The sequence below is a fragment of the Procambarus clarkii genome, chromosome 4 (genome assembly GCF_040958095.1).
Source record: "Procambarus clarkii isolate CNS0578487 chromosome 4, FALCON_Pclarkii_2.0, whole genome shotgun sequence".
NCBI lineage: Eukaryota > Metazoa > Arthropoda > Malacostraca > Decapoda > Cambaridae > Procambarus > Procambarus clarkii.
The window spans coordinates 20,936,413-20,953,512 of record NC_091153.1 but is presented as its reverse complement, the minus strand read 5'-3'; positions in this window follow the sequence as shown (position 1 = coordinate 20,953,512).

The window sequence follows — 17,100 nt, the reverse complement described above, 5'->3', positions numbered from 1 at the left end:
TTGGGTTTGTAACTTGTGAGAAGTTTTGGAATAAATTGAAATTGGTATAAGGAATTTTAGCTCTGAAAATTTCTAAGAACTTTCTTTATTCTTTAACCTTTATTCCTGTCGTGATATTCAACTAGGTCGCCTGAGGAAGGACTTGCTTAGCTAACACACCAGTGTAGTAAACAGCTCATTCCTCACTTTGGGACCATGTATGAACAATTGACTAGGCGCGAGCAAACGCCGAGACCCCAATGAAAATTTAAATCCCCCCCACTAGGCCGCCGACCTTCGCCAATCGCCGAAGCGAATCTAACGAGTAGGTCACGGGCTCTCACAACAATAATTTATTGTTGTGTGGTGCCGTATATTTGATCCAAAGCTCAGAAAATTAGTCTCAATTTTATTAGTCGAGTGTGAAGAACATTTGCATAACAATAATAATGTGTGGGGGTGTAACGAAAAGCCAGTGTTAACCATAACAACTTAATTTATTCAATAAAGTACTAACTACTACAACAAAACAAAGGAAATGTCAAGGACGTTACTCGAAATCCTTCCTGTGACACTATCAATGACAGCTAGACACCAGCCCCTCGGACTGCATAATGAACTAACTCGAACATAAGCGTGACCACAGAGGAATAAACAAGAAACAAGAACTAACAGATCTATAATCACAATTACAACAAATGACACAGTAGGTTCTGAAATACGTCTCCAGTAACCTCCTAACTGTTCTACGCCTCAGTGCAGTCTACTCCTGCAACAGCGGTTGCAATGCAATCAAATCAGTAGTCTTTCAATGACAACAATAACTAATGGGTTCACTGGCAACTCCAGCACCCTTCCTCAAATTAATCCTTACGTTAACACTCCATCCCACGGACGGTCAACAATCAATAACAATTGATTTACGTTAATAACACAATAACCTTTACGTTAATAACAAGGTAACATTTACGTTAAATTAATAACACTTACAACTGTCACTAGTAACGCGGAAATCAAACAACACTCTACCCGTCGAGCATTCAGTGAGAAAATCCCATTAATCCCTGTACTTCCAGACAGCTGATTAATCTCTTTACTAGTTACGTTAATCGGTTCTAATCACTCAGCGATAGTAAACTCTGATTTGCAATGTCCAAAGTGCTAAGAGAACGGTAATCACTCGTGATTACTGTCATGTTCACAGAAAATGTGCTACAAGCATGGTAGACATCCTGTATTCATTCTTTTTAAAGAAAAGGAGGGATGTCATGTTCACAGAAAATGGTACCATCCGTTTTCTATGTGCGGCAGCTGGGACGCCAGAGAGAGATTGGAGGTAAACAAGAGAGCGTACAGGACGCCCGCCAAGCTTGGTCCCTCCTTTTTTTAAAGAAAAGGAGGGATGTCATGTTCACAGAAAATGGTACCATCTGTTTTCTATGTGCGGCGGCTGGGACGCCAGAGAGAGATTGGAGGTAAACAAGAGAGCGTACAGGACGCCCGCCAAGCTTGGTAGCTACTAGTCATGTAATCATATTAAGTATTAAAGTCAGTAACCAAGTCATGACTTTACATCAACCCTACAACCAAGACACCACATTGGCGACGAGGATAAACTGTGAACGCAGGTATTTGTTCAGTTTCAAACACAAGGGAGAAGCATGCTGCCTGGAGGAGGAAGAGAAGCTGTGAGCGCCATACCCGATGCTGTATGCTAACCGATGCTGTGTGCTAACCAATGCTGTGTGCTAAACGATGCTGTGTGCTAACCAATGCTGTGTGCTACCCAAGCTGTGTGCTACCCAAGCTATGCTGAAGAAACTGTGTACTGAGGAATCTGCCGACGTTGTGTACGAAACGACGCTTTGATGTGTACAAAACCTGATGTTTTGGTTACGAAACGACGCTTCGTGCTACAAAATTCATCACACTGAACTGACTGCTGTACCAACTGCTGCACCAACTGCTGTACCAACTGCTGTACCAACTGCTGTACCAACTGCTGCTGTACCAACTGCTGTGACAACTGCTGTGCTGCTGCTGTGAGTAGGAACAACACATGTACACAAGGGCTAGGTAAGAAGTCAGTTGCTGCTATAGTGTGCACTGTTGTGAACTTTTGCATTAAAATGCTTGTGTGCTTGGCAAAATTAAAGTAATTACAGTGAATTCTTGACTAACATATACAGTGCAGTAAGTGTTTAATATTCTGAGGAACATTTAAGTGATAAGTTTACATTTATTCAGTAAAAAATGGCAAATATACCTCAGTTTCCTGCATTTGATCCTGACTGTGACCAGACAAACCTGTCACAGAGGTGGGTCAAATGGCTTAAAAGGTTTGAAAATTTGTTGATAGTTTCTGACATCAAAAGTGCTGAAAGAAAGCGTGCCTTTCTACTTCATTATGCAGGTGATAGAGTTTGTGACATCTTTGACACACTGAAAGACACTGGTGGTGCCAAAGATTATGACACTGCCAAAGCCAAACTAACAGAGCATTTCAAACCAAGGCAAAATACTGCAATGGAAATTATGCATTTCAGGAGAGCAAAACAACTCTCTAATGAAACTGTGGATCAATACCACACACGTCTGCAGGGTTTAGCAGCCCATTGTGAGTTTGCTGATGTTGACAAAGAAATCAAACAGCAAATAATTGAAACATGCACATCTACACGTCTCCGTCGAAGAGCTCTAGAACTTGTTGATGATGATAGTTCTCTTACCAAGATACTGGATATGGCTCGTCGAATGGAAGATGCTGCACGTGATGCTCGTGTCATGGAGTGCAGTGCCAATAACGGTTCTGCCACTGTTACTAACAGTGATGAGGTACGTAAGGTTCAGGGAGGACACCGTGATCAAAGAAGATATCATGGCAAACCTAACAGTAAATTTAGCCGAGAACCACGTCACAACTGGGGTCAAGGAACAAGGCTCAAGCAGTCACAACGACCCACATCAGAGGGTGTCAACAATAAATGTTACAATTGTGGAGGAGACTACCCACACCAAGATAATGTTTGTCCTGCTCAAGGTAAGAAGTGCTATGAGTGTGGAAAACTAGGTCATTTTGGTGCTATGTTGTCATCCTCAGTGTATGAACCTTCACTAATACGAATAGATCCAATACTGGCAGTGGTTTTCGCTTTTGATTTAGCATATGTGAAGAAATATTTTGGGTTTTTCTTTATTTCTTGAATTGCTTTCTGTTCTAGTTGCCTTTCTTCAGTCTGAAAGGAATGCTTCAGTCTCTGTTCGATTTCTTCGATCTCCCTGTTTAAATTATTTCTTCTTTGTATGGAGAGTCGTGTCTGCTTAAGCATTTCCGTTAATTTCTTCCTCCTTTTGTAATGTCGTCTGCGTTCTCTTTCTACATTGGACCTCTTTCTGGCTTTCCTCAAAGGAACATGTTTCAGACAGACTTCATATGCTTCAGAAGTCAGTTTTTCTATTCCTTGTGTAGGATTTTTATTTCTTAGAACATTTTTCCATTGAATGTTTGTAAGTTCCCTGTTTATTTTCTTCCAGTCTATCCTCTTATTATTAAAATTGAATTTATTGAATAGCCCTTCTCGCTTGTTGTTTCTCTTGGGCCTACTACCGTTATTAATGTTAGTTTGCACTTCAATGAGCTTGTGGTCTGAGTACGTAGTGTCTGAGACAGTAATGTATCTGATTAGCTCCTCATTGTTTGTAAATATTAGGTCCAGCTGGTTTTCGTTCCTAGTTGGTTCTGTAATCTGCTGACTGAGCGAGAATTTGTCACAGAATCTCAGTAGTTCTCTGACCTGTGGTTGGTTATTTCCAGGTTGACTTCCTGCTATAATGTTATTGTTTACTCTTTTCCATTTTAAACTGGGTAGATTGAAGTCTCCAAGGAAGATGTCTGGTACTGGGTTTGCTAGGTTATCAAGGATATTCTCTATTTTGTGAATCTGTTCAGTGAATTCCTCAACTGTTGCATCTGGAGGTTTGTATATTAAAATAATAAGTAGATTCATATTTTCTACCTTGATTCCAAGTACCTCTACCACCTCATTGGACGAGTTCAGGAGCTCTGTGCATGCCAGCTCCTCTTTAATATACAGACCTACTCCTCCACTTGACCTAATTACTTTGTCACATCTATATAGATTATAATTCGGACTCCAGATTTCACTATCCATGTGGTCTTTTGTGTGGGTTTCTGTAAATGCACCAAATATTGAGCTCGATTCTATTAGGAAGCCATTTATGAACTTAACTTTATTTCTCGATTTTGGTTTCAAGCCTTGTATGTTTGCAAATATGAATGATTTCCCACATTGCGTGTCACTTCTGGTGGGCTTTGGTAGTTTTCCCCCCCCACTCTACCCAGGTCCAGGGTGTGTTGTTTTGGAAGTGATTCGTCCAGTTTTGGTAGTAGTGCGGGTGTTGTGTGGTGTAGTACCTGTGTGCTTGTTGATAATTTGTATTCCAGTCTTGTGGATATCTCCCTTCCCCTCTGTAATCCGGCAGTGGTTCCATCTGACTGCTCCTCTCTCTTATATTTTCTACTCTGTTTCTGCCTTCCTCTAAAAAATTTCCAGTAGTGTCATATTGATCTTCCCATCTATAACGCTGGGTACCTGTCACGTGGAATTCCGGACACTGAAGATTGTAGCATTTTTTGTCGCTAATTGAAAATTGACATAATTTAGGGTGAAAGTATCTACACCCTGTTCCAAAACGGCATGTACCCCTCGCCAACATGTTCCTGCATTTTCGAGGATGCAGAAAATTGCATTTTTGCTCCTAATTTTCCATATTTGCATATTCCTTTAGCGTAGAATTTGCAAATATATATATATTTTTTTTGAGATATATACAAGAGTTGTTACATTCTTGTACATCCACTAGTACGCGTAGCGTTTCGGGCAGGCCCCTGTAATACGACCCCCGCCGCGAAGAATCGTTTTTTCATCCAAGTACACGTTTTACTGTTGCGTTAAACAGAAGCTACAGTTAAGGATTTGCGCCCAGTAAATCCTCCCCGGCCAGGATACGAACCCATGACAGCGCTCGGGGAACGCCAGGCGAGTGTCTTACCACTACACCACGGAGACTGTTGAAGTTTTGTTCAGGTTTTGCGTTTTTCAAGGTATTTATACCTGTGTCTGTCTTGTCTATCTCTTTATTGGAGCCATCTTCGTCTTTCGTCCCAATTCCTTCATTTATGCACTCTGTCTCACTGTTGCTCTCATTGTTTATATTACCTGGCTCTAGAATATTGCTGTTATTTTGTACCACAATACCCTCTTCCCCCACATTACTGTTGCGGTTCTCTAAACTATCTGTTCCTGAGTTTTGGTCGTTATCCAATGTTGTCTTTACCAGTCCGCATATATCACTGGTAGCTTTTCTGTGAATGAAAATCGTTGTGACTTGGGAATGTTTTTCATCAGTTTAGTTATGTTCTCCAACATTAATCTGTCATCTTTGAAAACCCAGTAAATTCCTTGCCTTTTTGTGCATCCTGGAGATAATTCTGCACAGCCCAGGTGAAATCTTTTGTTACAGATGCAACAAATCTCTCTCTCTCTTTCTCTCACACACACACACACACACACACACACACACACACACACAGTCAGTCTTGTCTTGGGTCTTGGGTCAGCTTTGATCGTGAGCAGACGTGTAGGGTCAGCGGTCGCGTTAACCAAGGGAACAATAGGGTTCAAGGGAGCGGGTGTACTGTGCAGTGAGAATCGGGACAGTGTAAATTGAACAGTGGCATTGTTATGCAACACATTGATCAGATCTCGTGGTGAATTATCTTAGTGAATTTAGAGAAGATAGCTAGTGAATATCGACTTCTTGAGGAAGCATCAGTCGCATCAGCCGGGACACAAGTGGAGACCTGAAGACCTCACAGGATTACCGACGACACGCCGTGTATTCACCTAGAGTGCTTGTGGGGGGCTGGCTGGTAAGTGTCTCTCATAAGTCTCCAACAGTGTACAAGGTTTATATAATATCATATCATAGACACTATTGCATTCCATTCAATAATACAATCGTAATAATACAATCGTGGTAGACAGGTAACAGGGACAGCAACTGTGAGCTCACTGGGAACCCAGATAAGCCGCTAATCCTCCCCCACCCGCCGTAATCTGAAGACTACACCTCACCCATCTCTTAACCCACCATCTCACTCTCCCAACACACTCCCCCCCCCCCCACCACCACTCCCACTCTCCCAAAACACTCCCACCCACCACCACACCCACTCACACTAGGACTATTCTTGCTCTCTCTCTTGCTCTCTCTCTCTTGACAAGGGCAACATGGCAGGTGGACGCAACAGGGACACAGGGAACAGCCAAATTGATCAAACGAGGGACATATTAACCCAAGTTCTGGAGGGATTCAGGAAGGAGATGCAGGAAATGAGGATTACAATTAACAACCTGCAAAGTGAGCTGACATCAGCAAGAGAGGAGATCAAATCCCTCACAGAAAAAAATAAAAAGACCAAGCATCAGATTATCATCCAAAGGGAAGGTGGGAATGTTACATTGGAAGGAAATGCCTCTGTACCTGAAACATTTGCAGACATACTGAAAAAGAGCTCAGAAGCAATGGACACAGTGAGGGAGGTAGCGATGCAAGCAGCCACCTCACAGGAAGCAGCAAGATGCACCACTCAGCTGCTGGAGAGAAAAAGATCAGTGGTAGTTGTAGGCATAAAAGAACAGGAAGGATCCAACAGGCAAGAATGGAATAGCAAGGATAGAGAGGCAGTACAGGGGCTACTGAAGGGGTTACAGATGGGAGGGGCTGAACGAAACATTGAGAAGGTTTTCAGGTTGGGCTGGTACAACAAGGACAGAAACCGACTTGTAAAGGTGGTGTTTACAAACGAAACCACGGAGGAGGATATTCTCGAAAGGAAGAGTCGACTGCAGCATGTGGAGGGATACAAGAAAGTATTCCTGCAGAGGAACAGGACGAAGGAGGAGAGAGCCAGGGCAGCAGAGGCAAGGAGGAAGCGCAGGGAGAGAGGAGCAAACCAGGAAATCACAGCCCCCAACACAACAGTCCTAGAGACAAGAGGCGAACCCAAAACCAGCATCCCAGCCACACCAGAGGGGAGGGCAACCCCACCACCCCCCTCTGCATAGAAACCCTCCCTTCCCCTCACCCTACCTGCCACCACCCAACCCTCCCTCCCCCCGCCACCCCATTCTTACCCTTTCATCCCTTCCCCATTCCCATCATGTCCCCCCTCCCACCTTTCCCCCCTGTCCCCCCTCCCCCTTCATCCCATACCCTCCCTATCCCTCCTCCTCCCTCACCCCGTATCCTCCATGTCCCCCTTATCTCCTTAACCCACACCCTACCTGTCCCCCCTTCCATGAAACCCCCACCCCTCACCCCAAACTCCCCTGAAACCCTGCAAACCACCTCACAGATCATTTCACCCACGGAAAAGCTTCCCACACCAGCAGAATGCTCGCCAAGAAAGGGACAAGAAAATGAACTGAAGAAAGTGAGCTTCAAGGCAATGTACACTAACATAGATGGAATTACTAATAAAACAAGTGAACTCGGAGAATGGGCACTAGAAGAAAACCCAGACATAATAGCACTCACAGAAACAAAGCTAACAAACACCATAACAAACGCAGTGTTTCCACAGGGCTACTATGTAGTGAGGAAAGAGAGAGAAGGGAGAGGAGGAGGTGGTGTAGCTTTGCTACTAAGAGAAGGTTGGAGTTTCGAAGAGATGGTAATTCAGAACTGTGAAGGTTTCAGTGACTACATATCAGGCACCATAGCAACTGGAGGACAGAAAATTATAGTAGTAGTCATATATAACCCCCCACCGAATGTCAGAAGACCCAGACAGGAATATGATAGAAACAACTTGGCCACCATCAGTATAATAGAGAGAGCAGCTTCTGTGGCTAGCAGGAACGGTCCAGGCTACTAATCATGGGAGACTTCAACCATGGAAAGATAGATTGGGGGAACAGAGACCCACATGGAGGCCCAGACACATGGAGAGCTAAGCTGCTGGATGTGGCAACAAGAAACTTTCTAAGTCAACACGTTAAGGGACCGACAAGAACGAGAGGAGGGGATGAACCAGCCTTGCTTGATCTGATATTTACCCTAAATGAGTCGGATATAAGGGAAGTTAAGTTGGAAGCCCCCTTGGGAATGAGTGATCAGAGTGTATTGAGCTTTGAGTACCTGGTTGAGCTAGGAATTATCACCCCCAAAAAAGAACTGGGAAACAAAGGGCTGGCATACCGAAAGGGAAGCTACGAGGAGATGAATAAATTCCTATGGGATATACATTGGGACACAGAACTCGGAACCAAGTCTGTACAAGACATGATGGACTATGTCACCCAAAAATGTCAGGAGGCTGTAAGCAGGTTTGTCCCAGCCCAACAGGAAAAAACAGAGAAGCAAAGGAAGAATCTGTGGTTTAATAGGGAATGTATGAAAGCAAAGGAGCTGAACAAAAGGGAATGGAGGAACTTCCGTAATAACAGAACACCAGAAAGTAGAGAGAGATACCAGAGAACCAGGAACAAGTATGTTAGTGTGAGAAGAGCAGCTGAGAAAAGATATGAAAATGATATAGCTAATAAAGCCAAGACCGAACCAAAGCTACTACACAGTCACATCAGGAGGAAGACAACAGTGAAGGAACAGGTGATGAAACTTAGGGTGGGCGAGGACAGGTACACAGAGAATGACAAATAGGTGTGTGAAGAACTCAACAAAAGGTTCCAGGAGGTCTTTACAATAGAACAGGGAGAAGTCACGGTGCTAGGAGAGGTGGCAGCAAACCAGGTGACCTTGGAAAGGTTCGAAATTACAAGAGATGAGGTCAAGAAGCACCTATTGGAGCTGGATGTGAGAAAAGTTGTTGGGCCGGATGGAATCTCACCATGGGTATTGAAAGAGTGTGCAGGAGCACTTAGCTTGCCACTCTCCATAGGTATAGTAGGTCACTGGAAACGAGAGACCTACCAGATGTATGGAAGACTGCTAATGTAGTACCAATATTTAAAAAGGGTGACAGACAAGAGGCACTGAACTACAGGCCAGTGTCCTTAACTTGTATACCATGCAAGGTGATGAAGAAGATTGTGAGAAAAAACCTAGTAACACATCTGGAGAGAAGAGACTTCGTGACAACCCATCAACATGGGTTCAGGGAGGGTAAATCTTGCCTTACAGGCTTGATAGAATTCTATGATCAGGTGACAAAGATTAAGCAAGAAAGAGAAGGAAGGGCGGACTGCATTTTTTTGGACTGTCGGAAAGCCTTTGACACAGTACCCCATAAAAGGTTGATGCATAAGCTGGAGAAGCAGGCAGGAGTAACTGGTAGGGCGTTCCAGTGGATAAGGGAGTACCTAAGCAATAAGAAGCAGAGAGTTACAGTGAGGGGAGAGACCTCAGAATGGCGTGAAGTCACCAGTGGAGTCCCACAGGGCTCTGTGCTTGGACCTATCCTGTTTCTGATATACGTAAATGATCTCCCAGAGGGTATAGACTCATTCCTCTAAATGTTTGCTGACGACGCCAAAATTATGAGAAGGATTAAGACAGAGGAGGGCAGCTTGAGGCTTCAAGACGACCTGGACAAGCTGCAGGAATGGTCGAACAAATGGATGTTAGAGTTTAACCCAAGCAAATGTAATGTAATGAAGATAGGAGTAGGAAGCAGGATACCAGATACAAGGTATCACTTGGGAGATGAAATACTTCAAGAGTCAGAGAAAGAGAAAGACCTGGGGGTTGATATCACGCCAGACCTGTCCCCTGAAGCTCATATCAAGAGGATAACATCAGCAGCATATGCCAGGTTGGCTAACATAAGAACGGCCTTTAGAAACTTGTGTAAGGAATCTTTGAGAACATTATATACCACATATGTCAGACCAATCCTGGAGTATGCGGCTCCAGCATGGAGTCCATATCTAGTCAAGCATAAGACTAAACTGGAAAAGGTTCAAAGGTTTGCCACCAGACTAGTACCCGAGCTGAGAGGTATGAGCTACGAGGAGAGACTACGGGAATTGAACCTCACTTCGTTGGAAGACAGAAGAGTTAGGGGGGACATGATCACCACATTCAAGATTCTCAAGGGAATCGACAGGGTTGATGAGCTCCAACCTTAGACGTACATCTATATTGTCTGATATGTATTGATCTAGAGTTTTTATATCCAATGCCAGGGGAAAACACATGGACAAACCACAACTTTTTAAGTCAGAAATAATTTTTTATTCTTGGCACTTGCTCCGGTAAAATAAGTATTAGTGAATTCATTAATGATTATACCATCATCTTCATTCCAGTCCCTATGAAAGGCCCCAATTCTCCCCAAGGAAGACATTTTTGAGGGTGGCATATGTCATGTTTATAGAAAACGGTACCATCCGTTTGTATGTGCTGTGGCTCAGATGCCAGAGACGCCAGGAGAAGGTAAACAGAGAGCGTACAGGACGCTACCAGCTTGGAAGCAGCTAGTCATGTAATCGTTTATAAGTTTATTTATTTATTTATTTATTTATTTATTTATTTATGCATATACAAGAATGTACATAAGGAATGTGAGGATTCAAATATGGTAATTACAGTCTTGTAAAGCCACTAGCACGTGCAGCGTTTCGGGCAGGTCCTTAATCTAAGAAAATTTTAAGGAGGTAAATACTTGCAAAATTTATAGACAAAAAAATGATAACAGTTACATGAAATGAAAAAAAGATGAGAGAAAATTGTAGATACAGTATATTAAAGCAAATAGGTAGCTAAGATTGATTGTAATGACAGCTTGAATGGTAGTTGACAACAAATTGGTAGGCACAATACAGCAGAAACAATATAAGATTGATTGCAATGACAGCTTGAATGGTAGTTGACAAAAATTGGTAGTCACAATACAGCATATGGCTAGCACATAAAAGAAGACAGCAATGAACACAATGATAAGGTTGTTTGATATTACATAAAAATTAGGAGATTGGGTAACACTAGGTACAGAGCAAATTTAAAGCTCAGTGTAGGAGACTAAGAAGATGAAGTTAGGTACTTTTCGGTTTTGCTTTTAAATAAGGCAAAAGTTTTACAGTTTTTCAATTCACTAGGGAGTGAGTTCCATAGACTAGGACCCTTAATTTGCATAGAGTGTTTACACAGATTAAGTTTGACCCTGGGGATATCAAAGAGATATTTATTTCTGGTGTGGTGATAATGGGTCCTATTACATCTGTCCAGGGAGAGTTTCAGAGCATGGTTTGCATTTAAGAACAGGGTTGTGTAAATGTATGTGAGAGTTTTGGGTTTGTAACTTGTGAGAAGTTTTGGAATAAATTGAAATTGGTATAAGGAATTTTAGCTCTGAAAATTTCTAAGAACTTTCTTTATTCTTTAACCTTTATTCCTGTCGTGATATTCAACTAGGTCGCCTGAGGAAGGACTTGCTTAGCTAACACACCAGTGTAGTAAACAGCTCATTCCTCACTTTGGGACCATGTATGAACAATTGACTAGGCGCGAGCAAACGCCGAGACCCCAATGAAAATTTAAATCCCCCCCACTAGGCCGCCGACCTTCGCCAATCGCCGAAGCGAATCTAACGAGTAGGTCACGGGCTCTCACAACAATAATTTATTGTTGTGTGGTGCCGTATATTTGATCCAAAGCTCAGAAAATTAGTCTCAATTTTATTAGTCGAGTGTGAAGAACATTTGCATAACAATAATAATGTGTGGGGGTGTAACGAAAAGCCAGTGTTAACCATAACAACTTAATTTATTCAATAAAGTACTAACTACTACAACAAAACAAAGGAAATGTCAAGGACGTTACTCGAAATCCTTCCTGTGACACTATCAATGACAGCTAGACACCAGCCCCTCGGACTGCATAATGAACTAACTCGAACATAAGCGTGACCACAGAGGAATAAACAAGAAACAAGAACTAACAGATCTATAATCACAATTACAACAAATGACACAGTAGGTTCTGAAATACGTCTCCAGTAACCTCCTAACTGTTCTACGCCTCAGTGCAGTCTACTCCTGCAACAGCGGTTGCAATGCAATCAAATCAGTAGTCTTTCAATGACAACAATAACTAATGGGTTCACTGGCAACTCCAGCACCCTTCCTCAAATTAATCCTTACGTTAACACTCCATCCCACGGACGGTCAACAATCAATAACAATTGATTTACGTTAATAACACAATAACCTTTACGTTAATAACAAGGTAACATTTACGTTAAATTAATAACACTTACAACTGTCACTAGTAACGCGGAAATCAAACAACACTCTACCCGTCGAGCATTCAGTGAGAAAATCCCATTAATCCCTGTACTTCCAGACAGCTGATTAATCTCTTTACTAGTTACGTTAATCGGTTCTAATCACTCAGCGATAGTAAACTCTGATTTGCAATGTCCAAAGTGCTAAGAGAACGGTAATCACTCGTGATTACTGTCATGTTCACAGAAAATGTGCTACAAGCATGGTAGACATCCTGTATTCATTCTTTTTAAAGAAAAGGAGGGATGTCATGTTCACAGAAAATGGTACCATCCGTTTTCTATGTGCGGCAGCTGGGACGCCAGAGAGAGATTGGAGGTAAACAAGAGAGCGTACAGGACGCCCGCCAAGCTTGGTCCCTCCTTTTTTTAAAGAAAAGGAGGGATGTCATGTTCACAGAAAATGGTACCATCTGTTTTCTATGTGCGGCGGCTGGGACGCCAGAGAGAGATTGGAGGTAAACAAGAGAGCGTACAGGACGCCCGCCAAGCTTGGTAGCTACTAGTCATGTAATCATATTAAGTATTAAAGTCAGTAACCAAGTCATGACTTTACATCAACCCTACAACCAAGACACCACATTGGCGACGAGGATAAACTGTGAACGCAGGTATTTGTTCAGTTTCAAACACAAGGGAGAAGCATGCTGCCTGGAGGAGGAAGAGAAGCTGTGAGCGCCATACCCGATGCTGTATGCTAACCGATGCTGTGTGCTAACCAATGCTGTGTGCTAAACGATGCTGTGTGCTAACCAATGCTGTGTGCTACCCAAGCTGTGTGCTACCCAAGCTATGCTGAAGAAACTGTGTACTGAGGAATCTGCCGACGTTGTGTACGAAACGACGCTTTGATGTGTACAAAACCTGATGTTTTGGTTACGAAACGACGCTTCGTGCTACAAAATTCATCACACTGAACTGACTGCTGTACCAACTGCTGCACCAACTGCTGTACCAACTGCTGTACCAACTGCTGTACCAACTGCTGCTGTACCAACTGCTGTGACAACTGCTGTGCTGCTGCTGTGAGTAGGAACAACACATGTACACAAGGGCTAGGTAAGAAGTCAGTTGCTGCTATAGTGTGCACTGTTGTGAACTTTTGCATTAAAATGCTTGTGTGCTTGGCAAAATTAAAGTAATTACAGTGAATTCTTGACTAACATATACAGTGCAGTAAGTGTTTAATATTCTGAGGAACATTTAAGTGATAAGTTTACATTTATTCAGTAAAAAATGGCAAATATACCTCAGTTTCCTGCATTTGATCCTGACTGTGACCAGACAAACCTGTCACAGAGGTGGGTCAAATGGCTTAAAAGGTTTGAAAATTTGTTGATAGTTTCTGACATCAAAAGTGCTGAAAGAAAGCGTGCCTTTCTACTTCATTATGCAGGTGATAGAGTTTGTGACATCTTTGACACACTGAAAGACACTGGTGGTGCCAAAGATTATGACACTGCCAAAGCCAAACTAACAGAGCATTTCAAACCAAGGCAAAATACTGCAATGGAAATTATGCATTTCAGGAGAGCAAAACAACTCTCTAATGAAACTGTGGATCAATACCACACACGTCTGCAGGGTTTAGCAGCCCATTGTGAGTTTGCTGATGTTGACAAAGAAATCAAACAGCAAATAATTGAAACATGCACATCTACACGTCTCCGTCGAAGAGCTCTAGAACTTGTTGATGATGATAGTTCTCTTACCAAGATACTGGATATGGCTCGTCGAATGGAAGATGCTGCACGTGATGCTCGTGTCATGGAGTGCAGTGCCAATAACGGTTCTGCCACTGTTACTAACAGTGATGAGGTACGTAAGGTTCAGGGAGGACACCGTGATCAAAGAAGATATCATGGCAAACCTAACAGTAAATTTAGCCGAGAACCACGTCACAACTGGGGTCAAGGAACAAGGCTCAAGCAGTCACAACGACCCACATCAGAGGGTGTCAACAATAAATGTTACAATTGTGGAGGAGACTACCCACACCAAGATAATGTTTGTCCTGCTCAAGGTAAGAAGTGCTATGAGTGTGGAAAACTAGGTCATTTTGGTGCTATGTGTCGTTCTGCACTAAAGAAACCACAGTCAATGAATAAAAGCACTGTACGAGGATCAGGTCATAGGGGTCGAGGTGGTAAACACAATATTGCACCTCAAATCAAGAATGTTAACAATGTACAAGACAACATTTCATTACAACCAGTCTCAGATGACAGTGAATGTGATTATACTTATGGAGTACAAGCAATCACAGAATGGAATGATCTTCCAAACAACCCAGAGACATGTGTATACATTGCTGGTATTTGTCTCAAGGTTCTCATTGACACTGGATCAAACATTGATACCATTGCTGAGTGCCACTATGAAAAATTTAGAAAACAGTTCCCAAAGCTAGAAAAATACAATGGTAAAGCCACTGCCTATGCTTCGAAGTTAGCCTTGCCAGTGATTGGAACTTTAACTGCAGAGATTAAGTCAAAGAATGCAATGCTCATTACTACATTCCATGTTGTTAGGAATGCAAAGGAGTCTTTACTCAGTTACAAGACTTCAACCAAATTGGGGCTACTTCAGCTTTCTAATGCTGTAGCAGTGGAATCTGCAAACAATGTTGATGGTATTGTTGCTGAATTCTCTGATCGATTTAAATCCATAGGTTGTTATACTGATAGCAAAGTACATCTGCATATCAACCCAGATGTAATTCCAGTTGCCCAACCACATCGCCGACAACCATTCCATACTCGCAAGAAAGTCGATGCCGAACTGGATAGGCTGATAGAACTAGATATCATTGAACCAGTAACAGGCCCAACACCATGGGTAAGCCCAATTGTCACTCCACCAAAGCCGAAGAATCCAGATGAGATACGCATTTGTGTGGACATGCGTGTTCCCAACAAGGCAATAATGCGTGAACGCCATCCTACACCGACTGTAGATGATATGATCTACCGCTTGAATGGTGCAACTGTATTCAGCAAGTTAGATTTAAACAAGGGCTATCATCAGCTTGAACTTGATGAGGAGAGTCGATTCATCACAACGTTTACGAAACATCGAGGTCTGTATAGGTACAAGCGCCTGAGTTTTGGTATTAACAGTGCTGCCGAGGTATTCCAGCACATCATCAGCCAGGTATTGCAAGACATACCTAATGCTGACAACATGTCTGATGACATCATTGTTTATGGCCGTACCCAAGCTGAACACGACAAAGCTCTTCGTGCAACATTGCAACGCTTACGAGACAAAAATCTGACGCTAAGCCGAGCAAAGTGCGAGTTCAATCAACATAAAATTGAATTCTTTGGACATGTACTTAGTGACAAAGGTCTATCTCCAGATCCTAAGAAAGTTGCTGGGAATGGCAAACTACTGTTCTCGCTTCATTCCAGATTTTGCTACCATTACGAAGCCTCTACGTGAGCTCCTGAAGAAAAATGCATCATGGTACTGGAGCGATATCGAGCAAAATGCATTTGATGCTGTGAAAGATGCACTAGTAGAGAATGCGACTGCTGCATACTTTGATCCATCAATGGACACTGAATTAACGGTGGATGCTAGTCCTGTTGGATTAGGTGCTGTTTTAGCCCAACACAAACCTGGTCAACCAGATTCCAGAGTAGTAATTGCCTACGCCAGCCGTTCTCTCACAGATGTTGAGCAACGATACAGTCAGACAGAGAAGGAAGCTCTTGCTCTTGTATGGGGCTGTGAACACTTCAATGTGTATCTGCTTGGTGCACCCTTCACCACGATAGTCACTGACCACAAACCGTTGGAGACCATCTTCAATAATCCAAAGTCCAAACCACCAGCTCGCATTGAGAGATGGGCTCTTCGTCTGCAACCATACAACTTTACGGTGAAATACAAGCCGGGTGCAGGCAATCCCGCTGATTACATCAGTCGACATCCTGCCAACAGTTTCACCATCACCAAGCATCAGCAAGTTGCCGAGGAATATGTACACTCTGTAACCTGTGATGCAGTCCCTAAGGCTCTTACTCTTGATGAAATCCGTACTGCAACCCTAGAGGACCCAACTCTGCAAGCAACAGTGGATGCATTGACTAAGAAAAAGTTTCCACGCATCCCACCCTCAGGAGTTGACCAAGATGCATTCAAAGCACTTGAACGCATCCAGACAGAATTAAGTGTTACGCAACAACGCGACACTGTGCTGTGAGGTACTCGTATCGTGATTCCAGCTGTTCTCCAGCAACGTGCTCTGAAGCTTGCACATCAAGGACACCAAGGTCTTGTTAGGACGAAACAGCTGCTACGAGAAAAGGTGTGGTTTCCTGGCATTGATCGTCAAGCAAAGGATATGCATGATGCCTGTGTCCCTTGCCAAGCTGCAGTGGATACTTCAAGACCAACACCTCTACAACCTTCACCACTACCTGCTGCACCATGGACGGAAGTATCAATGGACTTCTGCGGACCACTACCAACTGGAGAGTACTTGATGGTAGTCATTGATGATCACTCACGTTATCCAGAAGTAGAAATCATCAATTCCACATCTGCAAAGGCCGTCATCCCGAAACTTGACAAGATCTTTTCAAACTTTGGCATTCCTGAAGTTGTCAAGACGGACAATGGACCGCCATTCAATGGACAAGACTTTGTCAACTTTGCTGAGCATATTGGATTCAAACACCGCCGTGTGATGCCACTACATCCTCAAGCAAATGGAGAAGTTGAGAGATTCATGCAACCTCTCATGAAAGCGGTACGCTGTGCTCATGCCGAAGGACGATCCT